Source organism: Phyllostomus discolor, chromosome 8 (genome assembly GCF_004126475.2).
Source record: "Phyllostomus discolor isolate MPI-MPIP mPhyDis1 chromosome 8, mPhyDis1.pri.v3, whole genome shotgun sequence".
Taxonomy (NCBI): domain Eukaryota; kingdom Metazoa; phylum Chordata; class Mammalia; order Chiroptera; family Phyllostomidae; genus Phyllostomus; species Phyllostomus discolor.
Window position 1 is genome coordinate 61966118 of NC_040910.2, and position 14051 is coordinate 61980168.

At 44.8% G+C, this 14051-nt stretch overlaps 1 long non-coding RNA gene across 1 annotated transcript; it reads right to left on the reverse strand.

Annotated features, from left to right (window-relative positions):
* Positions 1-7418: 7418 nt before the first annotated feature.
* On the reverse strand, positions 7419-11211 carry LOC118502070. The gene is made up of 2 exons (XR_004904747.1): positions 11133-11211; positions 7419-7738 (listed from the first exon to the last, which is right to left on the reverse strand). It is a non-coding gene; the product is annotated as an uncharacterized LOC118502070 (long non-coding RNA).
* Between the last annotated feature and the right edge of the window lie 2840 nt (positions 11212-14051).

The window sequence follows — 14051 nt, forward strand, 5'->3', positions numbered from 1 at the left end:
AAATTTCATTTTTTAGACATAATGCTATTGCATAGTGCAAACCTAACTGTTATATACATTGAGAAACCAAACACTTGTGCAACTCATTTTATTGTGATATTTGTTTTATTGTATTGGTCTGGAATTGAACCTATGATATGTCCAAGGTATACCTGTTTGTGTCTTAGTGTAAGCTTCTTTAGATTTATCCTATTTGGAATCCTTTGAGCTTCTTGAATTTGAATGTCCATTTCTTTCCTCATTGTGAGCATTATTTCTTCAAATAAGCTCTCTGTCCCTCTCTCTCTGTCTTCTCCTTCTGGAACTCCCATAATATATATGTTGGCTAGCTGGAAGATGTCCCATAAGTTCCCTTAGGCTTTCTTTGCTTTTCTTCATTCTTTCTTCTTTTTGCTCCCCTGACTCAATTTGAAATGACTTGTCTTTGAGTTCATTGACTCTTTTGCTTGATCAAACTGGCTCTGGTGAATTTTTCAATTCAGTTATTGTATTATTCAGTTATGGAATTTGTTTCCTTCTTTTAAAATAATTTTTAAAAATGTTTTAATGTTATAGCCTTATTTAGTAAAACAGGAAATGGATTTTCATGACAGAAGAAAACTAAAAACAATAAAATATAATATACTTGTCTCATTTGACAAGGTACAAGGAAAAGGGCTTCCTTAGTTCCCCAGCATATGCAACAGATTCCTAATTTGTCTCTAGTCAGAAGTGACTAGGGCAAAAGATAGGCCTGCAACTGGGAAAGAAGGAGCAAGAGCAATTCTATGTATAAAGGAACTTCAAGTACCATTTACAAAGCTCACAGTTGTACCTTCATAACTCAGTTACACTCCCACTCAGCCAATAGGCTTTGGCATATATGGCAGTAAAAGTGGGGAGGTGGTTAAGACATTGTAGTGGAAGTAATTTTTAGCAAAACTAAGAAAAAAATCTCTTCTTATCTATCTGGACATTCTTATTATTCTATTTCAATAATCATTACAGACTCCAAAAGCCAATTCTGAGAATCTTCCATTTCTATCTCCTGGTAGTATCTACCAGAGGTAGAAGTCTGAGTACCTCATACAAGAAAACACTTAGATCTTGGGGATCACATCCAACACTCATGCTTCTCCAATTTCCATATAGGAAGACATGACTATTTTTCATGCTCCAAAGTAACACTCACACTGAAGCAGTTGAGCCTTTTAATCAGTTCAGTGATGGGCCCTGCACTAAGCTCTGGATGCAGAGGCAGGGACATGTGCACTTCCACTGCTTCCCTCTTTGGAGATACGCAGTGTATCTCCAAAACTCAGCAGCAGCTTTGCATCTGGTTCATGGCACATTTCCTTCAGCTCTTTATGCATGCCTCTTAAAAGTGCCCTCTAGTGAGCCATCCTGGCTCTACTTTCCTTGATTTGCTGAAAAATCTCCTTGCCTCCTCTCTCTCTTGGATGTCCAACATTTTGGCCTCTCTGTACCACAGTGGAAAAAGGGTTGTCTTGGGCCACATATTAAATACATTGTGACACATAATCACAAAAAACTAATAATGTTTTAAGTAAATTTACATTTTTTAAAGATTTTATTTATTTTTAGAGAGGGAAGGGAGGGAGAAAGAGAGAGAGAGAGAAACATCAATGTTCGGTTGCTGGGGGCCGTGGCCTGCAACCCAGGCATGTACCCTAGCTGGGAATCGAACCTGGGACACTTTGGTTCGCAGCCCGAGCTCAATCCACTGAGCTACACCAGCCAGGACATAAATTTACATTTTTAAGAGGTTATATTTATTTGTATTTAGAGAGAGGGGAAGGGAGGGAGAGATACATCAATGTGTGGTTGCCTCTTGTGCGTCTCCTACTGGGGACCTGGCCTGCAACTCACGCCTGTGCCCTGACTGGGAACTGAAACAGTGACCCTTTGGTTCATAGGCTCATGCTCAATCCACTGAGCCATACCAGCTGGGGCTGTTTCTCTCTTTAAAGAAACACAGTTCTCCCAAGGTCTGGTTGTGATGGCTTCTACATTCTGAGTTCTGTCATCTTCACAAGTTTATCCCATACAGAGTGCGTTTTCTTTGGGGGCTCTTCCCCCAGTCCCTCATCAGCTTCACAGTGGAGCCATGTCTGTGAGTCCAAAGCTCCTGAGAGCTTGAGCAGAGGAACAGCGTAGGCTCCTGCTGTCTTCACAGAAGATCCTCTCTGTCTCCTTGTCCTCAGAGCCCATTGTCCTCAGAGCCCAGGAATTGCAGCACACTGGCTTTTCTGGAAAGGAGAGCCAGTTTTTTGACACAACTACTTGTTTTAAAGACCCTCTGCTGTGCTGTTCCCCTGTATTCAGAGCAGTGAGCAAGAACTGCAATGTCCTGCCCGCTGGGGTAGACACAGGGCCTGCGAACGCTGTGCCTGCAGCCTGTGGAGACAGGGTCTATGAAGTAGTTTGCACAGATGGAGCAGACGAGTTTCTTCTGGAAGATTTGCAAGATCCTGGAATCCATATTTCAATGCTTGCTCTGGAAGTATTACTAGGAAGACATTAGCTCAGGGACCAAGCCTTCCAATTGTGCTGGCTGTAGCTTTCAGAAGTCTCCCTACCCAGTTTCAAACACATTCTCTCTGTTTTGTTTTAGTTTTTATCTTTGTTGATACTATTATTTTGTTTATACACGGTCTTCCTGATTTTGTTTAGTTTTCTATTTGTGTTGTCCTGTATATCATTAAGCTCCTTTAACACAACGGTTTTTCAATTATTTCCAGGTAATTCATAGATATACACTTCTTTTGGTTTGATTTCTAGAGATTTATTTTGTTCCTTTGATTGGAACATGTTTCTTTGTTCATGTGCCTTGCGATTATTTGCTGGGATTTATGCATACGAAAAAAACCCAGCCAGTTGTCTGTCTTTACAGACTGGCTTCATACAGGGGAAGACTTTCATCTATTAGCGCAGCTAGAGATTCTGGGGGCCTCTGAAACCTTTTGCGGGAGCTACAACCTCACTGGACTTGCTGGTGCAACTTCCCAGTTAGAGAGGTCTGCCTCTATCTTTTCAGGAGCGTATAGTCTCGTCCTCCCCCTGGTGTCAGTCTGTGGTATTTCAGCTCCTCTGGCACCGCAGCCACAGCAGTGTTTCTCCTCCTGGGCTCTGGGGTAGGGGAGTGGGGGTGGGGTGAGGCGGGGCCTCCAGGCGTCAGTGTGCCTGCTGCCCCCTGTCAGCTCCCCAAATTAGGGAAGACAGATACCGCAAGCAGTTCTCCAAAGAGTCAGAACGCTGGCTCTCCCCCTCCTTCCTGCGGGAGAAGCTACTACGTTAGGTGCCATCCCCTGACCAAGGCAAGCTGCCTTGACCTTGTGTGGCATGCAGGCCCCCAGCGCTGTGGAAAACTGCTTCCGCGCTCTCTTGCTTATGGCAACCCCAGGCATTCAAACTTTTCCAACTCTACTGGCCATCCCCGTCAGGAGAGAGCGAAGCTGTCCCCGAGAAGCCATCTGAAATCTGGACCGATGACATGGGGTCCTACCTGCTCCCTAAGGAGAAGCTGTGCTGACTTGGGGAGGGTGCTTCTGGGGTATGGCGACTTCTGCACCGTTTCTAGTTTCCCTACAGGTATTTCGGCCAGCATATTGTTGTTCATTTCTTTTGGGAAATGAGGGCTGAGACCTCTTATTCCACTATCTGTTGCTGATGTCACCCAACTCCTCTATTCTTGACCTAAGAGACCACATGAGGTGGTAAGATGTATAGAGCCTGGTGCCCAGCTCAGACATATTGAGTGAAAGACTGAATGAGTGAGGCAGACCATACAAAGGTTATACCTCCTTTAACTAGTGAGGAAACTAAAGACTTGGAAGGCTCCAAGATATGCCCCAAGTCAGTCTTATTCTGTAGCAGAATAGCAGTCAGAGACCCAGAGCACTTGTAAGCAAGATATGGATCTGTAGTGGGCTGGTAGTGTCACCCAGAAAGTCATACCCACCAGGAACCTAAGAATGTAGCCTTATTTGGACATAATAGGCCTTTTGCAGATCAAGGGAAGAATCATAAGAAGAAATCATCCTGGATTTAAGGTGGGCTATACATCCATGGACTGGTGTCCTTAGGAAGAAAGGAGAGAGTTGTTTGAGACAGAGACACAGAGAGGGAACACCTGATGAAAATGGAGGCAGAGAGTGCAGGGTCGCACCTGCCAGCCAAGGAACACCAAGGGTCACCAGCAATCACCTGGAGGAGGAGACAGTATGGAGCAGATTCTCCCCCAGAGCCTCCCTCCAGAGGGAACCTGTGATGCTGCCACCATGATTTGGAATCTTGATTTAGGAAACTGGGATGGAGTCTAACTTCCCTCTCAGAACTTCACTTCTATCCCCAATCCCACCAGACCTTGAAAGGGGATAGGGTTCCAGGCACTCTCTCCTCACGTTGGGTAGTAAGCTTGTAAAGATGTTTTGTAGGACAATCTGACCCTACACATCACATTTAAATGTATTTTGTTTATTAGAACCAACAACTATAGAAAGTTCAGTCTAACAAGTCTCTCAAGGACCAGGGTCTACAGGACTACTCAAGGAACCACACTCAGAACCTGAGATCCTCCAGCCTAGTGGGCCAGGCTTTCCCTTTCCTGGGCTCACATTCTGTGCGCATGCTCTGCCCTTGGTCATTCTGAAGGAGAGACCAGATTTTCTCAGGTGCAATGGAAAAAAACAAAACAAAACAAAACCCTGATACTGCATCCTGAAACACCCCTCCTTGCTGCAAGCCAGAGCTAAAACTATTAAAAAAAAAAAGAAAATTCAACAACTGGAACAACAAAGAAATTGGTGTCAGAAGAATACATGCAGTGCTCATGTGTAGCTGTAAATGCCTCTGAAAACTGAGGACCTGTCCCTGGCTATTGGGCTGTCTCTTTGCTGGACAAGGGACAGGGTAAGAGGTGTCATTCTTTGGTACAGGATCCATGGAAAACTAACTAGGAAAGCTTCCTGTAACACAAATAATGCAAGCACTTATTTATCTTCTCATAATTAAATAAATGGAGATGTACAGAAAGAGAAATTTCCCTCCCCAGAATTATATAACCCTTTCTAGAGGTATTATTGTCAGAATTTTTGTTTATATGATTTTGATATTGCCTCATTTATTTAATGTACATAAAACATGCACAAATGCAGAATTTACAAGTAGACTTTATGCCTAGCTCTCTAATTTGGCACATGCTTTTCAAAGCATATTAGGCTTTAGAGATATTTTTAGGTAACAATATACATCTACCCTGTTATTTTTAATCTCCATATAATATATAATGTATAGCAGTAATTTATTTAAGTGTTCCCACTTGGTGGGCATGTAGAGTCTTTCTTCTACTTTTGCTAATACAAACCATTTAGACTGAATAATTTTATATGCTTGTTTATATGTAATAATTTTTTTCCAGGAGAGGTACCTAAATATCTAACAAAAAGTTTATATTTGACATATATAGACCTGAGTATTATTTTTTAGGTCAATTCTGATCTGAAAAATGTCTTTATCCATACTTATGATGGTTAATTTTATGTGTCAACTGGACTGGGCCACAGGGTACTCAGACATTTGGTCAAATATTATTCCATGTGTGTCTCTGGGGGTGTTCCTGGGTGAGAGCAACATCTCAATGGGTAACTGAGTAAGAAGCTCGCCCTCTCCACTGTGGGTGGGCCTCATCCAATCTGTTAGAGGCCTGAATAGGGCAAAATAGGGAGAATTGGACAAAATAAGGGAGAATTGCTCTCTCTACCTGACTGTCTTTGAGCTGGGACATAAGTCTTCTCCTGCATTCAAACTTGGGCTTAGACTGGAGTCACACCATCAGCTCCATTCTCAGACCTCTGGACTCAAACTGAAACTGTGCATCAGCTCTCCTGGGGATGCAGCTTGCTGACTACAGGCTTTGGGACTTCTCGATCTCCATAACCATGGGAGCCAATCCCTTCATTCAAATGGAGACATTCTCAACGTGTAAGCTCCTCCTATGAAGCTTGTGGCACAGCCTCCATTTCTGTCTTTCATAGGGCTTGACTACTGCACCCTGGGCTGCAGATTTGAAACTACAGGGGACCTGAGAAAAATGAGATGGTCTTAGGTAAATCTAGCCCCTAACCTTTCCTAACCCATGAGACACTTATAAATGGAAACCATTAAAAAGTCACAGACATGGGAGGAGACATTTTACTTTGTCTTCCTTAGGAATGGCCCCTTCAAACTGGGATTAAACAGATGACCTCGGTGGCTTAGAGTTCATAAGCCAGATGCTGGCACAAGGCAGTGAGAGCCCAAGGAGGCCAGGGAGTGGGTGGTTCTGACTCACCCTCCCAGCCCCTGGGCCCAGAAAGCACACTCCTGCAGCAACACTGCTCTCTGTGTGGGCCATCGTCTTTCATCCCATGTTCCACGATCTGTTCTCACTCTTCCACCTGCTTCCCAGGGGAATCCCTCACGCTCATTCTGCACGCCAGTGGCAGTAGCCTGGTCAAGAGATTTCATTTACCTGTCACCATTAAAAACAGGAAAACTGACAAACATGAATGAGTCCACAAATGTCAGGCACCTCTGAACGAGGGGTTGTGGTGAAGTGAATTAAGGGAGAAGGGCTCTCGTTTGCCAATATGTGACTCTAAGTCATGATCCCAGAGTTGTTTTAAAAAGTAGAGATCACAGACAAGCTAACACAGAGCACGGGTGCTGAGTGCTTCACCGACGCCCACCTGAACCTCATGGCGGCTGCCAGCTGTATGTACTTCACACATGGATGGTGAAACTGCAGGCCAGTTGCAGGTGGGGACTCAAATTCTGGTCACTCAGCTGCAGCAACTTGATGAAGCCTCATGGTGTGGGCGCTGTGTGCTGCGCCTCGTTCCCTTCCTGGGGACTTTGGACTGACCATGGAGGGGAAGGAGCGCTGGTGGGTCAGTAGTGGAGAGGGTCCCATACAGAAAGAACACTGCAGACATTTCAGTCATCAGCTCCATCTGTGGCCACTTCACATGGACGCCTTCACAGAAATCCCTGCGGGAACGTGGGGAGAGTCTCCTGGCACAACATACTTTGCTATTCTCCTTACTTTTTTATTTATTCACTCTGTGGGGATAATGTTCATGAACATAATAGGAGCTAATGTAAATAATTTTCAAGAACGATGCCCACAAGGCTCCACACTCCCTCAGATAAGAATCAACTTTTGAGCTATAGCCTTTAATATCTTCTTAAGTTTCCTTCTTAAATATCTTCTCTCGACAGTTCATCTGTGAACTCATGGCAATAGGTCGTGGTACATTCAACGGTAAATTCAACAACACACTGGGACATCTCCTGATTGCCTGTACAGGCATGGGAGCTCTGTGGGATGGAGGAGGGAGGACTCTAGGCAGGTTGGGAGGATTTCTACAGTGTTGCGGTGGGAGGGGACTGCATGATGTCACAAACATCCCACTGTGACACATGTAGAGCCTCGGCTTGAACTGGTCGGGTGGGTGCGGGGCAGGGATAAGAGCCCTGGCTCTGGGCAAAGAGGGGGATAGGTGGCTGCATTCTCCTGGCGCCCGCAGCGACCCCTGCCCCCTCTCCTGGTCTCGGTCTCAGGTCTCCCCTTTTCTGCCCACACCTACCTTCTCTATCCAGAGGCAGCTAAAGAAGCAGAAGAACACCAAGCTGGGCTCAGGAGGGAAATACCAAAATTCAGAAGCTTGTGGAACAGTGACAAAGGGGCGCCCATCACCTGAATGAGCAAAGCTGTGAGCTCAGTGCCTTTAGCAGGACCTTGGAAGTCCCAGAAGAGTGGAAGGTGGTCGGTGACCTCCAGGTAATGCAGCACACCACTCAGCAGTGACAAACACATGCTATAGGCACAGGCACAGCCTTATGCTGAGTGAGGGAAGGCTTACTTCACACAGCACACACTGCCTGATTCTATGAATATGAAGTTCTAGACCAGGCAGAACGTGTATTCATAGTGGAGAAAATCAGAGCAGGGACTGGGGCCAAACAGACACGAGGGTGAGACAGTGCACGTTGCAGGAGACCCTGTGGACTGACCACCTGAAGAGAAAGAGAAAACCTCAGACAGGACTGATGCCAGGAACTTCTGGGACCAATGCTAACGGTTTAGAAAAAGATCTGCCTGTCTTCCAGTCCCAAACAAGAATGGAATGGTTTGCTGGATGAACACCAAGGAAGCTGCAACAGGACACATGTTCATGCATGGGGCACAAGCCAGAGAAGAAAATGTAAGGAAAACCTTGGAATGAAATCAGAGCCCTACTTGAGCACCATCATCCGAGGCTCTGCATCTTCAAAAGAAAAAGGAATGCTGGAGATTCAGTTTCATTTAGTGCATTTTCTTTCCCACCCAACAATACCTGAACCTGCGAGGCCAGAAGAATGGTTACTTGATAGGGGAGCAGCCAATAAGCAGGTTTTTGCATCCTGCAGTGGTCCCTGTGCTGGGACCAGGCACCCTCAGGAGCAGTGAGTCCAGACAGTCCAGGTGTCCGTGTTCTGTGGTGCCCTCTGGGCTGGCGAGGCCTCTGTCCCCATTAGACCACCACTGTTCTTCCACTCTGCATAAGTTTTGCCTGTTTTAAAACTCTATATTTGTGGACTCATACAGTATGTGCTGTGTTGGGTAAGGCTTCTTTCACTCAACCTAAGATATTGATAGCACTTTTTTTTTTAATTGCTGAGTATTCTCCCATGCAATCCAATCCTTTGCATGGATTGCTTTATATTCTCTTATTGATGGAAACCTGGGGTATTTCCAGTTTGGGGATATTGTGAATAAAGCTGCTATGAATCCTGGTGCCTGTATTCATTTTTTTAATGGAAACTTTCTATACTTGGCCCTTAAATCCTATCAGTAAAATTTCAAAATTATTCATATACATTAAATCAGCAGTGATAATTTAAAGCAATTTTTAAAATTTATTGGGATGATATTGGTTAATAAGATCATACAGGCTTCAAGTGCACATATCTATGATACATGATCTGTATGTTGCATTGTATGGCCACCACCCAAAGTTTACCTATGCTGCCATCTTGCCCAGAAGTCTTAATTTTATTTTTGAATTTCTCACTGCTAGTGTGTTAAGAATACAACTGATCTTGCATAGTAACCTTGTATTTAGCACTAAGTGTTTTTAGTGTATTCCTTAGGGTTTTCTGTGTTCAAGATCATGTTATCTGGAATAGGGATAGTTTTACTTCTTCCTTTCCAGTGAAGTTGTTTTTTATCTCTTGTTAATTGTCTTGGCTAAAACCTCCACTATGATGTTTAATAGAAGTGGGGAGAATGAACATACCTATTTTGTTTTGTATTTCAGAGGTAAAGCATTCAGTTTTTCACCATTAAGCATGACATTGGCTAGGAGTTTTTCATAGATGACCTTTTCAGGTTGAGGAGACTCTACTGTATTCCTAGACTGTTGACTATTGAGTTCCTTTTTATTCTTAGATTTTTATCATGAAAATGTGTTGAATGCCTTTTCAATGTCTATTGACATGGTATGTCCTTTTTGTTTGTATTCTTCCGAAATGATGTATCAAATTAATTGATTTTGTGGTGTTAAACCAACCCTGAATCCCTAGGGCAAATCCCACTTGGGCATAATAGTTTTGTTTTTGTAAAGCAACAGACAATTCTTTAATTAAGTAACTAATTAATTAATTTTGTGGTGAGAACACTTAATATGAGATCTATCCTCTTAACTAATTTTTAAGTGTACAGTGGTAATTATTGTTAACTATAAGCACTATGTTGTATGGCAGATCTCTAGAACTGCATCATCTTGCAAAACAAACTTTATACGCATTGACCAACAATGCTTTCTCTCTCCTCAGTTCCTGGCAACCATCATTCTACTCTCTCCTCCCAAGTGAAATCATAAAGCATTTCTTCTTCTGTAACTGGCTTGCTTAGCATAATCACCTCCAAATTCATCTATCTTGTCACAAATGATATTTTCCTTCTTTTTAAGTCTTAACAATAATATTCCATTGTATGCACAAACCACATTTTATTAATCTGTTGATAGACATTTAGGTTGTTTCTGCACATTGGCCTTGCAAATGATGCAATTAACATGAGAATAAAGACATCTTTTTGAGATCTTGTCCTGGCTAGTGTGGCTTTGGATTGAGTGCGGGCCTGGGAACCAAAGGGCCGTCTGTTCCATTCCCAGTCTCAGGCACTTGCCTGAGTTGCAGGTGAGGTCCACAGTAGGGGGCACTGTAGAGGCAACCACACTTTGGTTTTTCTCTCCCTCTCTCCGTCTCCCTCTCTTTCCCTCTCTAAAAATAAATAACATTTTAAAAACAACAACAACAACCTAGTGAAGCTGTAACTTCTACAAATAGCGGACAAACATCCAGATGCCACTGCACAGGCAGAAGGCAAGAAAAACAACAGGAGATCAAATAAACGTGGGGCCACTCACAAAAAAGAAGCGACAAAATACGAAAATGTTATCCCGTGGGAGAAGAAATCGGTGAGGAGTATGGTGGTGGTGGTTTTTTAATGAAAATTCCAGAACTGCTTAGCCCTTTAACTTATGAGCATGTACAACATAAAACAGTCTATACTTGACACCACTGTAATGTGCTTTTCAATATTTGATAGATGAGCCCCTCTTCGTCCTGGCGTCTTCTTCCAGCTCTGCCTCCTAACATCTTGGCCCCATCTGCACGTTTCTTCCCTTAAATCTCAATCCCAGTTGCTGCTGCCCATTCTTATAGTTGCAGGCAGTCACCCCAGAACCCAGGCCTCCAGGCCGGCCAACCCCAGAGCATGCTCCTGTCTCAGTCTTCCCCGTCAGTGCCCCCGTTGTTCTATCTAGTCAGGTCATATGCGGTCATATGCGCTGTTATTTATTTTTAAAGATTTTATTTATTTTAAAGAGGGGAAGGGAGGAGAGGACAAGAAACATCCACGTGTCGTTGCCTCCACAGCGCCCCCTGCTGGGGTCCTGGCCCGCAACCCAGGCAGGTGCCCTGGCTGGGAATCCAACGCTTTGGTTCGTGGGCGGGCACTCAATCCGCTGAGCCACACCAGCCAGAGCAGCGCTGTCATTCTTGATTTACAGAGTAACAACGGAAGTAAGGGTTGAAAGACCCACCCTTTTGTGGTTCCCGCAACCACGAGGCTTGTTTACCGTAACCATGGAAACCCCGGGGGAGGATTTGGGAGAGTCGAGGCTTGTTTACCGTAACCATGGAAACCCCGGGGGTAGGATTTGGGAGAGTCGTAGTCTGAGTCCAGAGCTGAGGTCGAGGAGGTCTCCACCACGGACAGGGACCAGGGCAGCTCTGGGACTGGGGCTCAAACTAGCGCCTCGGACCTCTGGGAAGACTCTAGCCGGTGGGAGGCAGCTCCGAGCTGGTGGGCGGGGCTCGAGGAGGTCTTCCGGCGGCGTTAGCTGGCCTCTGATCTAGAGCGGGTGAAGGGTGGGTGTGTTAGGCTGTTAGGGGGAGAGCAAGGCGGGAGCTGCAAGGGGAGCTTTGTGGGGACACTAGAGAGTGACTTGAGTCGTTCTGGGGCAAGGAGTCGTGCGGAGGAGTTTCGCGGGAGACTTCTGGGGACCGAGTACCTGGGGAGGGACCAGCGACGTCCCACTGTGACGCATGCGGGGTTTTAGCCAGGATTAGCCGCGTGAGGATGAAGGGCGCCCTCGTCCGCGCGAGCCGTGGGCCCTGTGGTTCTGCTGCTCCTGGGGCTTTGTGCTCGCGTCTTCAGCGGCCACCCTGCTGAGCGGATCCCTCTCACTGGACCATGCCCGGGAACCAACCCTGCCACCACCATTTCTCTACACATCTGTCTAGTTTACAGATGTGTAGGGAAATAAAATTCTGTGGTGTGAGCCGCCCGGTCTACAGTATTTTGTTATGAGAGTCTAACACATTAGTCATCAGGAAATGCAAATCAAACCCACAAGGATATGCTGCGACATGCCCACTTAGGATGGCTAACACTAAATACCAAGTATTGATGAGGATGTGATGTGGAGAAACGGACCGTCATACATGGCTGGTGAAAATGTAAAATGGTGGTATAGCTACTGTGGAAAATGGTTTGGCATGCCTTCAGTAAGTTAAAGATAGAAATACCACATTGCCCTAGATATATACCCCAAAGAACTGAAAGCAGGTGTTCAAAACCTTGTATACAAAAGTTTACAGAAGGACTATTCACAACAGTTCAAATTTCCATTACCTAATGAATGGATAAACAAATGTATTATATCCATAGAAGGAAATAGTCATAAAAATGAATGAAGTATGGATACTAGCTATCACATGGATGAATTATGCCAGCCACAAAAGGCCACATATTGTATGACTCCATGTATATGAAACAATCAAATTAGGCAAACCCGTATAGACAGAAAGCAGATTAGTGTTTGCTGGGGTTTAGAAGAAGGGGAGAATAAGATGTGATTGCTCAGTGCAGTTGGGTTTCCTTTTGAGGTGATGAGGATGGTTTATTATTAGAGGGTGTTAGAGGTGACTGATGATTGCATTACACTGAGTGCACTATGTCCCTGAATTGTACTTTATAATGTCAGAATGGCACATTGTGTGATGTGAATTTTATCAAAATAGAATATAAAGAATGTTAGGATTGTGTCTAATAGACCCTCTCTGATATACAATAAGTCCCCTAATATTCTGAAGGCCTGCCTGCTAGACACTTCTGACTAAATGAGAAAGCATCTGCAGTATTTGGAGGCATTAACTGCTGTACATCGTTTTGGTGCAAACAGTAGAAGAGCCCATCTTAGAAAGAAATGCGGTGGTGAGTTTTGTCTAATGGATTAGGCTATAGTGTTACAGAGACCACAAACTGTGGAAAGGAATTTTAACAGATTTCACTCAATTTGGACTGAAAGGGACAGAGACATTACAAATTGGAAAGAGACCTCTGGACCCCACACTTGTCTGGGCCTACTCAGGGGCAAAGAGGGATCTTTTCTTATGGAACAAGACTGGTCAGAGTGCAGAGCCAAGAGCTGCAGCCTTTCCCAGGGAGTCGGTCAGGCCTGAGCTGTAATGAAGGACCTTCAGTCTGGGCCAGGCTGGAGCTCAGATTGCTGTGGGCCTGCTGTGTACCCAGTCTCCCCTCTTTAGAAGAAGTGTCTCCCCCACTTTAGAAGGAAGTGTCTCCAGCAGCAGTCCTACTACTTCTTTCTTCTGTAACATGCTGGGTACGTGGGAGTGTATTTGTTTAATTCTCAGATTGTCTGATTTTAAGAACCATTCCCAAGGAAATATCTTGAGGAGCCTCCTTTTCTGCATCCAGACCTAATTTTAGATGATTATGTCCTAAAGCTCAAGTCCAAGCCTGATGCCATAATGGGATGAGAATTTTTACTGTTTTGGGAGAGGGTCTGTATATTTTGCACAAGGGAAGGATGTAAATAATTTGTGGCTGTATTGTGGCTGAAAATTCTTCAATACATGTGCCATGAAGAAGTGGCAGTGAAAATCTGCCCCTCAGCACTAGGCAGTCTGCTTTGACCAATAGAATAATAGACCCATAGGATAAAATGTTCCAGCTTCTGAGCCAGGACCTTAAGAACATAACGTGACACTTCCCTTTCCTATCTCTTGGAACGGTCTTGATCCCTGACCTGTCCTGTAGAAAGTCCAGCTCTCTGAAACCACCCTGCTGAAAGAACATGGGCTTATCTGGTTGAGAGTCGCACTGAGTCCAGCCTGCCAGTCAGACCTGGCAGAGGGCAGCTTGTGAGCCACCTGCCTCTCTGCCCATGAATATACCGTTAGCCAATACTTGTGGATTTGTAGAGATATAATTTGTGAGATATTATTGGGTCCTGTTTTCAGTCACCAGCGAAGTCTCCAAGCCCCCTTTTGCTGGGTTTCACTGCTCGCATCTACCCCTGCGCCCTGCCATCTTGGATGCAGCAGCCCCCACAGACAGCACAGGCAACATGTTTGGGACATTTCTTCCCTTACAACTGGCAAGATGACCCTGGGCAAGTCATTGTCCCTGAGCCCCAGGTATGTCTTTGCAGAGT